Source organism: Drosophila serrata, unplaced genomic scaffold (assembly GCF_035046125.1).
Source record: "Drosophila serrata isolate PLE 108 unplaced genomic scaffold, ASM3504612v1 contig_224, whole genome shotgun sequence".
Taxonomy (NCBI): domain Eukaryota; kingdom Metazoa; phylum Arthropoda; class Insecta; order Diptera; family Drosophilidae; genus Drosophila; species Drosophila serrata.
The window spans coordinates 189,564-206,596 of record NW_028257122.1 but is presented as its reverse complement, the minus strand read 5'-3'; the positions used below and the strand labels follow the sequence as shown (position 1 = coordinate 206,596).

The window sequence follows — 17,033 nt, the reverse complement described above, 5'->3', positions numbered from 1 at the left end:
TATCAAGAATAACCATCAAGGAGTTACAAAACATTACTGGAAATATAAAAAAAGTCACTACAAGAAATCAAAGTAGACAAAAATCCTGCGCAGGAGACAAAGAAACAGAATTGCCTAGGCAATCTGAAGAAAAAGCTTCAAAGCCCAACGTATATGAAGTCATTAATAATGATGAAGTACGTAAAGTAGTGACCTTGCATGTAAATAATAAAATGTGTTTATTCAAACACGGAAAGAAAATTACAGCAAGTTATGATGTTAGCGATTTGTATACTAATGGAACCTTTGACTTAGGTCAATTCTTCCAAAGGCTTGAAAAGCAGGCCGGTATTAACAAAATCAGCCAACTCAAAGTGGCACCGTGGGAAAATATCTTTGAACTAGTTTCAATTGATAATTTTAAAATAATGGGCAATAAAATATTGAAATTATTAAGAGTAGCGCTACTCAACCCGGTGACCGTAATAAAAAATAATAAAGAAAAAGAAGCAATACTGTCTACATTCCATGATGATCCAACACAAGGTGGTCACACAGGCATTACAAAAACCTTGGCCAAGGTCCAGAGACACTATTACTGGAAAAATATGTCCAAAGACATAAAAGAGTACATAAGAAAATGTCCAAAATGCCAAAAGTCTAAAACGACTAAACATACAAAGACCCCATTAACTATAACCGAAACTCCACAACGAGCTTTCGACAGGGTAATTGTGGATACAATTGGTCCACTACCAAAATCAAATAATGGAAACGAATACGCAGTAACACTCATCTGCGATTTAACTAAATATTTAGTAGCTATACCCATACCAAACAAAAGTGCAAATACAGTAGCAAAAGCTATATTTGAAGATTTTATTCTAAAGTACGGTCCAATGAAGACGTTCATTACGGACATGGGAACGGAATATAAAAATTCAATTATTGAAGATCTATGTAAATACTTACATATTAAAAACATTACTTCAACTGCACACCATCACCAGACCATGATACAATTATACAAGGTAGTCTCGTCGGCTGCCTAACCGTTCGGCTTATTTTCAGTGCGTTCGTGTTTGTCAAGCAGAAAGGTTGTGTGCGGACGATTTTTTTCTTACTATTAACCCTTGTGTGCGATGTCGTTCTGCTAAGAACATAAACATTAATTTAGATAAAAAAATTTTACTTTAAGATTCCGATATATTTTAAAATTAAGAATTTAAACAAAAAAATAGCTTTACAAAAACAAAAACAAAGATTAATGTCAAATTCCAAACTATTAAAAATTAAGTTATAAAACACTTCAACTCTTTTTACTATGTATGAACAATTTAACCCCCATGGACCATCTAAGGGCTAAACTAAAAGCTCTTTTGTCGTTTCACTCGCACTTACTACGCAGACTCCTCTCACTCGCACTTGTTGTGAGTAATGAATAGCGGAGTGCTTTTGCCGACGAGACTACCTTGTATAATTCTACCATGCACCAGACAGTAGGAACCGTGGAGCGAAGCCACAGAACACTTAATGAGTTCATTCGTTCATACATCTCAGTCGACAAAACAGATTGGGATGTATGGCTACAATACTTCGTTTATTGTTTTAATACGACCCCATCTATGGCACATGACTATTGTCCATATGAGCTAGTTTTTGGAAAAACATCAAATTTACCAAAACATTTTAATAGTATAGATAACATAAAACCCCTTTATAATATAGCAGACTATGCTAAGGAATCAAAATTTAGATTAGAACAGGCATATAAGAGAGCTAGAATAATGCTAGATGTTAATAAACAAAAACAAAAAGATAGATACGATAAAAATAGCTTAGACTTTGAATTAAAAATAGGTGATCAGGTTTTATTAAAAAATGAAACTGGCCATAAGCTGGACTTTAAATATACAGGTCCTTATAAGGTAGAACAAATAGGAGATAGAGACAACATAACTATAACAAACATTAAAAATAAAAAACAAGTAGTACACAAGGATAGATTAAAACCTTTTATTTCATAATTAATTTAGTTCTTTCTATATTTCACGTATGGTCATACATGAATAAATAAAATAAATAACAATTAATTCTACAATTATAAGTAACATACATAGCATAAATAGAATACCATAAATACTATATATAGCATAAATAATACAAATACTATACACTAGCGGCCCTTCCCGGCTTCGCACGGGTATTAAACATTACATTTAGATTTGTCAATTTTAACACATTCATAATAATAATAATAATATGACACATATACATCCTTTTTTTCAATTATTGAGGTCATAACCCTAAAAGAAAATACATTTATTTTGTTAGTGCTTCTCTGTAAACAATATTTGATGTTGTTTTATTTTGTGGCAGCAAAATAAATTGATTTTCAGGGGCTCCGACTCGCGATAGACCAACATACAGTTGACCATGAGTAAAACATTTATTTCGCAGATTGATCCCTACTAATTCGAAGGTTTGGCCTTGGGACTTGTTAATTGTTAATGCGAAAGATGTTTTTACCGGAAATTGAAGCTGTTTAAATGGGATTGGCAGATCAGTTGGGATCATCGGAATCCTCGGTATATGACCTAGTTGACCACTTGCTGGGCCAGTGATAATATTTACTACTATTAAATTGTCCTTTAACTCCTTAATAAGCAGCCTCGTCCCATTTCACATGCTCGGAGGGTTTAAATTTCTTAAAAGCATGATTTGGATTCCGATTTTTAACGTCAATTCATGGGGTGGCAGTCCAGAAGGGTTCAACGAATTTAAAAATTCCTGTGTATAATTGACTGCATCTTCAATATTCGTTACAGTGTCGATCGATTTGTATGTTTTTGTTTGGCCGGGGACTTTTTGAACAATCAGATTATTTATTTCATTGACAGTATCATTCTTAGGTGATACTATAGCCCGAGAACACAGCCAATGGAAGTCTCTTTCGTGCAAATTCTCGATATCAGGGTATACAGAATCTATAAAATTTTCCAAATTATGGAGTATTTGGCCTAGAGACTCATCCAGAAGAATGTCACAATGACCGCTTAAATTTGGAGTTTGAAAAATTCCTTCCCCAAGTTTTAGCAGTTGCTGTGGGAAATCGCTATCAGTGATTCCATGAAGATGAGCTCTTATATTTGTCCTTAATTTTAATGTTTCAATCTTAGTCCATATGGGAGACGATTTCAAGCAAGCCTTGATGATATCTGCTCGCGTTCCTCTGTTAATAACTGGTAGAGTCTGTCGAAAATCTCCATCAAATACAAAAGTAATCTCGCCCATGACTGCAGAGGAGTTCCTTAGATCCTGTAAGGTTCTGTTCACGGCCTCTATATGTGCTCTATGGCTCATCGTGCATTCGTCCCACATAATCAATGATGCCCCTTGTAGTAATTTACCAATAGGTCCATTTTTGCGTATTGAACATGTAGATTGTTGTTCAAGATTGACGGATAGTGGAAGTTTAAAAGTAGAATGAGCAGTTTTGCCATCCTTCAAAAGAGTTTCAGCATTCATCACAGCATCCCGCAAATGGATATATTCCTTGGACCGAAGTTTCGTCTGATTCAATCTAAGAGGCCTGACAGTATATGCAGACCTGATGCATCCGGGCAATAACGACATTCGATTCGAGCTGTAATCAATAGTTGGATTATATCTGATCTTCTGTAAGCTGTAAACGCGCTTCAGCTACCCTTGCCCTGTCGCGTTCATTATTTTGAGAGTGAATCAAATTGATTGCTGCAGAACGCGACTGTCTAACTCTTAATCGTTTTCTCTCAAGCCTATCTGCTCGTCTTTCTGCTGATTCTTCCTTGTGCATCTGCATTGCTCTCAGCCGCTCAGTCTCTCGGATGGAGGCCCGTTCTTCGTCAGTTATATTCGTAATCTTACGTCTTTTTGCTTCTGTATTACGCCTACGACGACCCAAACTCTACTTCTTGGGTGGCATGACTTCGTTTCTTACTGAACCTGAACAAAAAAATAAAATGTTTATCTCCAATTCCTTATTTCAATATGTTTTGAATGTTTGACAGGAAATGCTTTGGCTGCCTGTAGAGGGCGGTAGATGTAAGGTAGTTTTTTGATATTTTTTTAACACCTTGGGTTACGTTATCGTAATTTTAGTAAGGATGCCTATTTTTTTTTTAAATGAAATATAGCCTATGTCACTCAGGAATGATGTAGCTTTCCAACAGTGAAAGAATTTTTCAAATCTGCCAAGTACTTTCGGAGCCTATTCAATTCATTAAAACAAACAAACAAACTCACCTTTCCTCTTTATATAATAGTATAGATATAGATAACATAAGAACACAAAAAAAAAAAAAAAATAATCAATATAATATTATAAAATAACTTCATTATATTACGTTATTTTTCAAAAGGAGGGAGATGTAGTATGCACATATATTGAATACCCACTGTACCAAGAGTACTTATCGGGTACACACTGTAACACTTTGTTGCAGTGTTTACATAACTCATGAACCTCAAGTGGACGAAATAATAACTGCCCACTTATACATTGGCCCGCACACAAATAGTGCAAGTGTCAGCATAAATGCAACACGAGCGGACCACATGTATGTATGTGCATATATCTCCGCGCTCAGCTTTAAGCGAGCATAGCTTTGTGTTTATGTATTTAAGAATATATAACCGTCTCTCTGCCGCCGCCTGCGAGCAGCGCAGCTACGAGACTTAGCCTTACTTAGACTTAAGAAATATTGTAAAAGAACAGAGACATTTTGATCGTTGGAGCGGCACCTCAGCTGCCAAACCCAACGTTAAATAAAACCTCTGGAGTATTCTATTATGATGTGGAGGTTATTTTATATCTTGGCAATTATATCTTAACAGTAGCCTTTGGCTAAATCTATTGTAGTGAAGTATTGAGCTCTTCCTAGTTTATCCAAAATAGAATTAATGTTCGGAATAGGAAATTTGTCGTCTATGGTTATTTCATTTAACTTCCTGTAGTCTATTACTATCCTAAACTTTTTCTTTCCTGAGTTGTCGATCTTCTTCGGGATTACTATAAGTGGGCTAGAGTATCTTGAATTACTTATACTTATACCCTGTTCTTCCATTTCTTTTATTTGTTTCCTAACTTCTGCCTCGTGTTGTGGTGGGTATCTATAAAGTTTTGAGTTTAACTGTTCCTCTGTACTGGTCCGTATTTCGTGTTCAATTTCTGTCGTACTAGTTAGTTGGTCTCCCTCCTTAAAAAAAAGTTTGCTAAATCTTTGTACAATGACTTTAATTTCTCTGACTTCTTCTTCATTTAAGTGGTCGAGTTTTAAATTCTCTAAGTTTTTACTGCTACTTTCTAATACAGAAACTTCTTCGTATTGATATGGATTGTTTATAATTACGTTTTCTTTTTGATTTAAAATTAAAGCCTTCCTCTCAATGTTTATAAATGCATTCAAATAATTTAGGAGGTCTATCCCTATGATAAAATTGTATTTCCTTCCCTTAAGCGGGGCTAATTTCCATCGTACTCTTGCGTTATTTGGTAAGTTAAATTCTTTTGGGGCTGTGGTATGAATTTCGTACGCTATTGCGTCTTTGCTGTTAATTGTAGTGTATGGTATGCGCGTATTTAGTCTCATTTTTCTGTAACCGTTAATCTGGTCGCTAACTAAACTCAAGGTGGCTCCTGTGTCTATTAAGGCCACGTATTCCTGTTTGTCTATGTTAAGTTTTATTAATGGTAACCCATCCGAGGCGGCTTCGTAAAAAAAACGTATTATTGACTTCTGCCTGTGGGTAGTTTTCCATTTGATTATTATCGTGTTTATTGTTCAAGTTATGGTCACTGTTGTAGTTGTCATTTTCGTATTTGCTTTGGTCGGTATTGTTTTGGTGTTGGTTGGCTTCTATGTTATCTACCTCAATAGGTACCAGATTCACTGGCCTATTTTGCCTAGACTGATGTGATCCTGCTTGTTGATTCCACTGATTATTTTGATATCGTCTACTTTGTCCGGAGTTATTGCCTCTAAAATTCTGAGGGGTATTGTTCTGTCTAACTTGTCTTGAATTGTTGCTCTGATCCTTTTGATGTACATTTTGCATTGTATTGTTTTGCAGATTATATTAATGATTGGTATTCTTATTTTGATGTGCATTTTGCATTGTATTGTTTTGCTGATTATATTGTTGATTGATATTTTGGTTGTTGTTCCTGTAATTGTTTTGATTAGTTCTACCTTTCCTATACTGATACCTAATGCAACTATTCTCATATCTGCGTTGCACCATTATCTTTAATATAGTGCTTAAATCTCTGACTTCGTAGATCTTGTCTAGTAAAGTGCCTTGTGTCATTTCTTTGGCTGTGTTAACTAATAAACTTTTGACATTACTTAAATCTATAAAATTATCATTCATATGATACACAATTAATTCATCATTTTTATATTTTATATTTTGAATTTCTACTGCAAGCTCACTCACCGAATTCACTCTCAGGTCACATATCCTCTTGTAGATTTGGTGCGGCTCCGTGTCTGGTCTGTACCTTAACTTCAAGGTGGCTTTTATCAGGTTCCAGTTGTCCGGCTCCGGGATATTTATTACTGCATCCTTTGCTTGACCCTGAATTGTCCTGTAGAATATTGTCCTTGTGGCTTCTCTCTTGAGTTGTGGGTCCTCTACCGTCTGTAACAGGTACTCCACGCTACTGAAGAAGGAGTTGATGGAGATTTCCCCGGTTCCCGTAAAGGTTGCCAAACAACCGCTCTTGTTGGGCTGGGTTGTTTCCATTTCCTTGGAGCTGTACATACGCTTGTTGCAGTTGCTCCAGCTGTCTTTCCCTTATGGCCAATTGTTCCAAAAGATCCGCTTGAGGCATCTGGCCGTTATCGTGAGCCATCCTGTTATTGTCGTATGAAGCGATCCTTCGCTGCCAAGTTGAGTTGATTTACTTCTTGGCGCTGTCTAAGTCGATTTTAGTTCGATCACTACAGGCGTTAATCCACTGATTTTTAGTTGGATTTAATGCTGTTGCGCTGCTTTTTGTATTTTTTTTTTATCACAAAAAATGTTTGTTATATATATATAACATATATATAATAAAAAAAAAAAAAAAAAAAAAAAAAAAAATATATATATATATATATATATATATATATATATATATATATTTTTTTTTTTTTTTTTCTTCACGTTAAGTTCGATTTGAATAATCACTGGACCCTCTTTAATTAAAAAGGATCCTACCGGCTGCGCCAATTTTGTTTAAGGAGTTGCGAAGTTTTAAAAAATTATTTGTGAGTAAAACACGTCAAGCGGGTTTGGTGGGCAAAAATCAACTGAATATTCTTTATTGATAATGTTTTAAAGAAAACTTATTTTAGGTTTACAGAAGTGCTTATTAGTTTTTCTTATGAATTATTCTGATTGACATGTGTAAGATCGTTGGCCTTTAGTTAGCCTGAATCTAATAACAATCGATGAACTATGCATTTCCTGTTTACTGTGTTATATTGCTTATTTGGATTTTATATTTTCTTAGAACTCATTTTGGTTGGCATGTGCCAGATAGTTAACCTGTGCATTTCCTGTTTGCTATATTACTTTAATATATTGTTTATTTAGCATTTAATGAGTTAAGCAATTCTTGTACTTTATTATTAAGAGGTGGTAAAGAAGAAATTGGGTTTTGGACATATGCGGGAAGTGAAGTGGGGTTATACGTAACTTGCGCGAAGAGCCGACTTGCGAGAGTGCAAGAGCGGCCAAGCTTTGGAAACTCGGTGGACAGAGGCGGCGCCGCGAAGGGCCTCCTGACGTGAACACATACAATATAAATTATATATATTTGTGCTAAAAAACAATGAAGTAATACCTGCTTTCATTTCATTCACATATTCATATTATATTTTCAGTTTTACATTCACAGATTTTGCATTTTTCCTCTACATCAAACGATGGTTTGTATGGCACCTATATGATATAGTCGTCCGATTTTCATGAAATTTGACACAAAATTTAAGACTAATATAAAATGGCTAGACCTCAAATTTGATGAAAATCTGTTGAAAACTGAAAAAGTTATAATTTTTAATTGTATTCATTTCTCGATCGTTCCTATGGGAGTTATATGATATTGTAGTCTGATTTTCATAAGATTTTAAACAAAATTGTAAAGTAATATAAAATGACTATATCTCAAATATGATGGAAATCTGTTTAAAACTGGAAAAGTTATAATTTTTAATTGTATTAATTTCTCGATCGTTCCTATGGGAGCTATATGATATAGAAGTCCGATTTTCATAAAATTTTACACAAAATTTAAGACTAATATAAAATGGCTATATCTCAAAGTTGATAAAAATCTGTTGAAAACTGGAAAATGTATAATTTTTAATTGTATTAATTTCTCTAACGTTCCTATGGGAGCTCAATAATTTCATCTTTCCAAGTGAACGGACGTGTTTTTTTCTTGCGCTCTCGTTTTGTATTAAAGATTGAATCTAACCACCGGGGTTAACTTAAATTTTCTAATTTGTGTTTATAACTTCCCGTTCACTTCGCGTGTGCATGCAGCTATTCTAATTTGTGTATATATGTAATTGGTTTTATTTCCCAATTTAGTTGTGCTGCTAGTGTTAGCTTTTGCATATTTTGCATTCCTTTTTGTGCCTTCTTCGTCTAGCTTTGCGCCATCGCAACAGCTAAACGTTTTATTTACTTACACTGCGTTTCACTTGAATAGCACACTTTACATACTGAATTTCAAATCTCGAAATCTTTTAAACAAAAAGAAAACTCGTTGATGTTTTTGTTTCTATTTATAGAGTAATCAATTTTAATTATAAGAAAAGTAACAAAACTTAAATTAAATTAACAATTAATAAAGGATAACAAAAAAGACTGAAAAACTTAAAAAATACCACAAAAATTTTGTTTCACATGAATAGCACATTTTTTTTTAAAGTATATTTAATGAACTTTAGTATTAGGAAATGTGTTTTTATTCAATAGTAAGTATTAATGTAAATATATATGTTAATTTAATAATGGGTCGAGCCCCCCTTATTCAATATAACCTCGTAGATCCTGTTGGGCAGCGAATCATATAGACTTTTAATGTAGTCTAGGGATATTGTAGCCCAGGCCCTCCGAATGGCGTCAATTAGTTCGTCTTTTGTTGAAAATTGTTTACCAGACTCATAAACCTTTCTGACCAGCCATCCCCAAACATTTTCAATTATATTCAGATCCTGCGAGTATGGTGGCCAGTTCAGAGTTTCAACATTTTTATCTTTTAAAAAAGATTTTACAACACGTGCAGTATGTATTGGGGCATTGTCGTGCTGGAATGTCCACGGCATATGATTGAAAAAATTTTCCAATGGTGGAAAACCTTTTTCGAGGACGTTTAGATACGCTTTTGCGTTCATGTTTGAGGATAAGAATTGGAGTTCACATGTCCCATAGCAAGATATGGCTCCCCAAACCATAACTCCGCCTAATCGACTGTGTAAACGCTCCAATTGATGCGTCTCTTTCCTCAGATCATGAAAATAATAATTATAGCCATCTGGCCCCTCCAAATTGAACTTTTTTTCATCAGAAAAAACTACGCGCCTCCACTCGTTACACCATGACATATTGACGCGGCAAAAGGTCAACTGTGCTTCCTTTCGTTTGGGGTTAATCGGTGGTTTTTTTTTTAGTTTCAAGCATTTAAGATGTTTAGCTTTGGAAATAACTCGCCAAATAGTAGTTTTTCTCGCGTCAACACCTGTTTTTTCCCTGATCTTGCTCACAGAGTCATGAAAATTTGAGGCTTCCCGCAGGATTGAACGTTTATCTGTGTCGCTAAGGAGACTACTTTGGCGACCTTTCATATTTTTTCCATAGTTTTGCTTGTTATTTATAAAATTGTGTACGACTTTTCTGCTTCTTCCAATTTTTTTCGCTATATTAGCCACAGAAAGGTCACAATCAATATAGCTTTGTATTTGGATCTGTTCCTTGTGACTTAGTGACGTTCCACGACCCATAATTGCACAAAATGATTAAACTTTGTTTGAAATTCACAAATTAATCAAAAAACTTTTATGAATCAATCTTCTTGGCTGCTGAAATGACACTAAATCTAAAATGTGCTATTCATGTGAAACAAAATTTTTGTGGTATTTTTTAAGTTTTTCAGTCTTTTTTGTTATCCTTTATTAATTGTTAATTTAATTTAAGTTTTGTTACTTTTCTTATTATATTAATGATTGGTATTCTTATTTTGATGTGCATTTTGCATTGTATTGTTTTGCTGATTATATTGTTGATTGATATTTTGGTTGTTGTTCCTGTAATTGTTTTGATTAGTTCTACCTTTCCTATACTGATACCTAATGCAACTATTCTCATATCTGCGTTGCACCATTATCTTTAATATAGTGCTTAAATCTCTGACTTCGTAGATCTTGTCTAGTAAAGTGCCTTGTGTCATTTCTTTGGCTGTGTTAACTAATAAACTTTTGACATTACTTAAATCTATAAAATTATCATTCATATGATACACAATTAATTCATCATTTTTATATTTTATATTTTGAATTTCTACTGCAAGCTCACTCACCGAATTCACTCTCAGGTCACATATCCTCTTGTAGATTTGGTGCGGCTCCGTGTCTGGTCTGTACCTTAACTTCAAGGTGGCTTTTATCAGGTTCCAGTTGTCCGGCTCCGGGATATTTATTACTGCATCCTTTGCTTGACCCTGAATTGTCCTGTAGAATATTGTCCTTGTGGCTTCTCTCTTGAGTTGTGGGTCCTCTACCGTCTGTAACAGGTACTCCACGCTACTGAAGAAGGAGTTGATGGAGATTTCCCTGGTTCCCGTAAAGGTTGCCAAACAACCGCTCTTGTTGGGCTGGGTTGTTTCCATTTCCTTGGAGCTGTACATACGCTTGTTGCAGTTGCTCCAGCTGTCTTTCCCTTATGGCCAATTGTTCCAAAAGATCCGCTTGAGGCATCTGGCCGTTATCGTGAGCCATCCTGTTATTGTCGTATGAAGCGATCCTTCGCTGCCAAGTTGAGTTGATTTACTTCTTGGCGCTGTCTAAGTCGATTTTAGTTCGATCACTACAGGCGTTAATCCACTGATTTTTAGTTGGATTTAATGCTGTTGCGCTGCTTTTTGTATTTTTTTTTTTTATCACAAAAAATGTTTGTTATATATATATAACATATATATAATAAAAAAAAAAATATATATATATATATATATATATATTTTTTTTTTTTTTTTCTTCACGTTAAGTTCGATTTGAATAATCACTGGACCCTCTTTAATTAAAAAGGATCCTACCGGCTGCGCCAATTTTGTTTAAGGAGTTGCGAAGTTTTAAAAAATTATTTGTGAGTAAAACACGTCAAGCGGGTTTGGTGGGCAAAAATCAACTGAATATTCTTTATTGATAATGTTTTAAAGAAAACTTATTTTAGGTTTACAGAAGACTACTTTGGCGACCTTTCATATTTGCTTGTTATTTATAAAATTGTGTACGACTTTTCTGCTTCTTCCAATTTTTTTCGCTATATTAGCCACAGAAAGGTCACAATCAATATAGCTTTGTATTTGGATCTGTTCCTTGTGACTTAGTGACGTTCCACGACCCATAATTGCACAAAATGATTAAACTTTGTTTGAAATTCACAAATTAATCAAAAAACCTTTATGAATCAATCTTCTTGGCTGCTGAAATGACACTAAATCTAAAATGTGCTATTCATGTGAAACAAAATTTTTGTGGTATTTTTTAAGTTTTTCAGTCTTTTTTGTTATCCTTTATTAATTGTTAATTTAATTTAAGTTTTGTTACTTTTCTTATAATTAAAATTGATTACTCTATAAATAGAAACAAAAACATCAACGAGTTTTCTTTTTGTTTAAAAGATTTCGAGATTTGAAATTCAGTATGTAAAGTGTGCTATTCAAGTGAAACGCAGTGTATATCCCACGCTCTCCCACTCTCTCACTTTAGCTGTGCCGCTGCACTTCTTATCTTATTCGATCTCATTCGCTCTCCCGCTCTCTCTCTCTCTTTATGTGACTCTTCACTTCTTTCTTCATAGCTCTGTTGTTATTTTTTCCAAGTACAAGTACAGTGGTAAGTCCTTATAATGTCCGGAAATATTGTCTGTTTCGTCAAGTCCTGCAAAAAGGCAATTGCTGCAGGTGACCTTACAATCGGCTGCTGGCTGTGGGACAACGTCATGCACGCCAAGTGCATTGGAGTTGCAGCTCGGACGGTGGACGATGTAAAAAAAAAACATCGGCCTGCGTTTCTGTTGTGAGGCCAGTCGCGATGTAGAAAGGGAGATGATGTCTTTCATGCGGCAAACCAAAAACGGTTTCAAGGGCATTTTAACGAGTTATCGTAAAATTCTTGATATGTTCTTGGCGCTGGACACCCAATTTAATAGCCTTACGCTATTAAATGAGTCTCCTAGGCGCAAAAAAACTGCTATTGGTGGGCAGAATGTAGACGGACCTCAACTACCTGCAACGGGCTCTCAGCAGCAGCCTCCCTCGGCACAGCCCTCGACCTCAGCATTAATTCCAAGAGTGCTGAGATCGAGCGCTAGAAAAGATTCGGTACCCGAATGTGCAGTGGGAGTGGCCGTACCGCCGGTGATTTCTGTTTTGTCCCCTGGTAGATCGCAAATATTGACCCCTCAAAGTCCCGTGCACACAAATATATCTGCCCAGGGTGTTAGGCCCGGAATACCGGCCGACAATGGCACGGCAGATAACCAATCTGCCTTGCCAAAAGCCCTTATAGCGGTTCCACCGACGAGACATATTTTTGTCTCGCGGCTCTCCCCTGACCAAACATCTGTAGATGTTCTCGCCTTTATACAAGGCAAAACCAGAGCCGAAAAAATTAAGATATAGGTGGAAAAGTTCAAACTTTCTTACGCAAGGGACATTTCATCTTTCAAAATAAATGTCCCTAACGAGCTCTTTAACACTATTTGCTCTCCCAACTTCTGGCCAGAGTACATAGTTGTTAAGGAGTTCGAGGCGAAGAAAAAGAAAAGGCGGCCTGTAGGAATAACTCTTCCCAGGCCTGATCATACCACTGCGCCTTCTACGTCTTCCAATCCCGACCCACTCCCTAGGTATTTCCTATCAGAATGCAAGAGGCTTACGTTCTAAACTTCCTAACTTGTATTCTGATAGCCTTTCGTTTGTATCTCAGGTTATTGTGTTCACAGAAACCTGGTTAAAGCCGGAGATTCTGAGCTCCGAAGTTTTTCCAGCTGTGTTCACGGTATATCTGCTAGATCGCCCTATCAGACGCGGGGGTGGAGTTCTCATAGCGGTGGACTCCTCACTCACGTCAGAATTATTAACCTTCGAGGAATGCAACGATGTTGAATTCCTCTGTGTGAAGCTATCTATCAAAGGTAGCTCCATTTTTATTACCTGTTTCTACATACCTCTGTCGGAACTTCCTATTTATTGGAATCGCCTTTTCGCTATTCAGATGGTTTCCAGTAGACTTTTGGATAGAGACCAGTTGGTAGTTCTAGGAGATTTTAATATCCCTGGTGCTATTTGGTGCTCAAATAATTCCACCAATACTCTCCATACACCTACACAACATGACTTTATCGCCGGCTTGTTTGACATTTCGCTGTCTTAAGTCAACCATGTTCGGAATTCCTTACAGCGCTTGCTCGATCTTTGCTTCGTCTCTGATCCTGCGAAAGTCAGTTTAGCAAGGGTGGCGCTTCTGACGCAGCCCGAAGATCCTTATCATCCAACTTTCGATGTGACTGTTGATATTGGGTGTGACGTACAGAATATTTTTGACCGTCCAGCCAATAAAGTCCTTTGTTTTCGCAAGACGGATTTTGAACGGCTGAATAATTTTATAAACGAGTTCAATTGGTCCGATCTATACATGTGCACTGACATGGCAGTTGCCATGGATATTTTTTACAGTGCCATGAATTCATTTTTTACTGAATGTGTTCCGTTATATTATCCGCCAAGCTCGAATAAACCGCCGTGGTTTACTAAAGAGTTGAGCCGACTTAAAAATAAAAAATCTAGACTGTATGCTAAATTTAAAATCACCGGTTCTCAATCTGCCCTTTCATCTTATTTATCAGCTCGGTCAAACTTTACCGTGCTGAACGCGCAGTTTTATAAAAACTATTTAACTCGTTGTAGGGCCCAGTTCTCACAGGACCCAAAACAGTTTTATAATTTTGTTAACACTAAATGTAAGCCTAAAACAAATTCTTGCTCGCTTTCATTTGAAAATACTACGGCAAATTATGATCAGGTAAAAGCCGATCTATTTTCACAGTTTTTTCAAAAAACTTCTTAAAACTCTTCGAATTTACACCAGACTTATTCCAACAAAATACCTAAATCAAACTTAATTTTCTGTCCTAGCCTAAACGAAAGCTCTCTCCTTTTCGATCATCATAGTGTCAAGCCAGTTTATTTGCCAGGTCCCGACGGAATTCCTGGCTGTGTGCTCAGGTATTGTGCCGACGCCCTGTGCTATCCCCTTCTGAAGTTGTTTACCTTATCCTTGGAAACCTCCCACTTTCCCATTATTTGGAAGGAATCGTTTATTATTCCTCTCCACAAAAAAGGTAGCAAATTGGATGCCAGCAATTATAGAGGAATATCTAAGTTGTAGGCCATCCCTAAATTATTTGAAAACATTATCACCCCTCACTTACAGCATCTTTGTAGATCGGTTATTTCTCCATGTCAACATGGTTTTATGAAGCGAAGATCAACAACAACAAATCTCTTCCTATATTATAAAGGGCTTCCATAATAATTTTCAGACTGATGTAATCTATACTGACTTCAGTAAAGCATTTGACTCTGTTAATCATTCTCTCCTCGTTAGAAAACTCGATTTAATGGGTTTTCCAAGTGATCTTCTTAATTGGATCTCAAGTTATCTGAATGGCAGGACGCAAAAGGTCTATTCTATTCTGGCGTCCCGCAAGGAAACTTTTTGGGACCCTTATTGTTTACATTATTATAAATGACCTGCCCAAAGTCTTGACTCAAGGTTTGCGTGCAATACAATGACGTTGCCTGCCAGTCGGACTTACAAACAGATCTTAATAATTTTCAAACTTGGTGCCGTGTAAACTTATTAAACTTTAATGGCTCGAAATGCAAACTAATGACATTCTCTCGTGTCGTTCCTAAGCTTGCTACTTACACGCTGAACTGCTGCTCTTTGGAAAGAATTAATACTGTTGACGATTTGGGTGTCCGCTTGGACCCAAAACTATACTTTATTGATCATATTTCGTCTATGGTGAATAGAGCCAGGGGTGTGCTTGGATTTATTAAACGGTGGTCGAAGGAATTCAATGACCCCTATGTTACTAAGTCCTTATATACTTCCTTAGTTCGTCCTATCCTAGAATATGGATGCTGCGTTTGGAGCCCCCAGTAGGGCGTCCATAGTAAACGCATCGAGTCGGTTCAAAAGAACTTTTTACTTTTCGCGGTTCAAATTGGGATGCAAACCAAAGATTAGCTTCCTACTCTAGTAGACTCCTATTAATAAACTTGCCGTCCTTAGCCAATCGTAGAACGATGCTAGGGATAACCTTTATTTTTAACCTTATCCATGGTGATGTGGAAAGTGCTGACTTGTTGAGTCAGCTTAATTTCCATGTACCATGTAGAACCACTAGATCCTATATCCCATTAGTGTTGCGCCACTGTAGGACCTCCTTTGAATTGCATGAACCTTTTAGAGTGTTATGTGCAAATTATAATGATTTGTACACACTAATCTCTAACGTAGATACCCTTCCCAAATTAAAATCTTTTATACTAACACACTTAGTAAGCATGCAAGCTAACAATCTGGCAGCACGCCGGTAGTCAATTTCCTCGTATTCTGTCCTTTATTTTCCATCGCGCCTACTAACACCTAACCCAAACAGGCACGTGCCTGGTCTCATACGGGCCATTTGAATGTACTGACCTTAGTGCATCAACGTCCATGAGCTATATAGTAGTCCGATTTCCATAAAATTTGACACAAAACTTAAGACTAATATAAAATGACTACATCTCAAAGTTGATGAAAATCTGTTGAAAACTGAAAAAGTTATAATTATTAATTGTATTAATTTCTCGATCGTTCCTATGGGAGTTATATGATATTGTAGTCTGATTTTCATAAGATTTTAAACAAAATTGTAAAGTAATATAAAATGACTATATCTCAAATATGATGGATATCTGTTTAAAACTGGAAAAGTTATAATTTTTAATTGTATTAATTTCTCGATCGTTCCTATAAGAGCTATATAATATAGAAGTACGATTTTCATAAAATTTTACACAAAATTTAAGACTAAAATAAAATGGCTATATCTCAAAGTTGATAAAAATCTGTTTAAAACTGAAAAAGTTATAATTTTTGATTGTATTAATTCTCGGTCGTTATTATGGGAGTTATATGATATTGAAGTCTGATTTTCATAAAATTTTACACAAAACTAAACAAGTTATAACTTTTAAGTTTATTAATTAATTTGGGAGTTATATGATATAGTAGTCTGATTTTCATAAGATTTTAAACGGAATTGTAAAGTAATATGAAATGGCTATTTCTCAAATTTGATGAAAATCTGTTGAAAACTGGAAAATGTATAATTTTTAATTGTATTAATTTCTCTAATGTTCCTATGGGAACTTTATGATATAGAAGTCTGATTTTCAGAAAATTTTGGAAAAAATTTAAGACATATATAAAATGGCTACATCTCAAAGTTGATGAAAATCTATTGAAAACTGAAAAAGTTATAATTGTTAATTGTAATAATTTCTCGGTCCTTCTTATGGGAGTTATATGATAAAGTAGTCTGATATTCATAAGATTTTAAACAAAATTGTAATGTAATATAAAGTGACTATATCTCAAATATGATGGAAATCTGTTGAAAACTGGAACAGTTAGTTATATATTTTAATTGCATTACTTTCTCGATCATTCCCAAGTGACCTA

The 17,033-nt window shown here is 35.6% G+C and overlaps 2 pseudogenes; both read right to left on the bottom strand.

Moving 5' to 3' along the window:
* Window positions 1-6,365: 6,365 nt before the first annotated feature.
* Window positions 6,366-6,874, bottom strand: LOC147644186 (uncharacterized; annotated as a pseudogene).
* A 3,626-nt stretch (window positions 6,875-10,500) lies between these two features.
* On the bottom strand, window positions 10,501-11,009 carry LOC147644185 (uncharacterized; annotated as a pseudogene).
* Window positions 11,010-17,033: the final 6,024 nt, after the last annotated feature.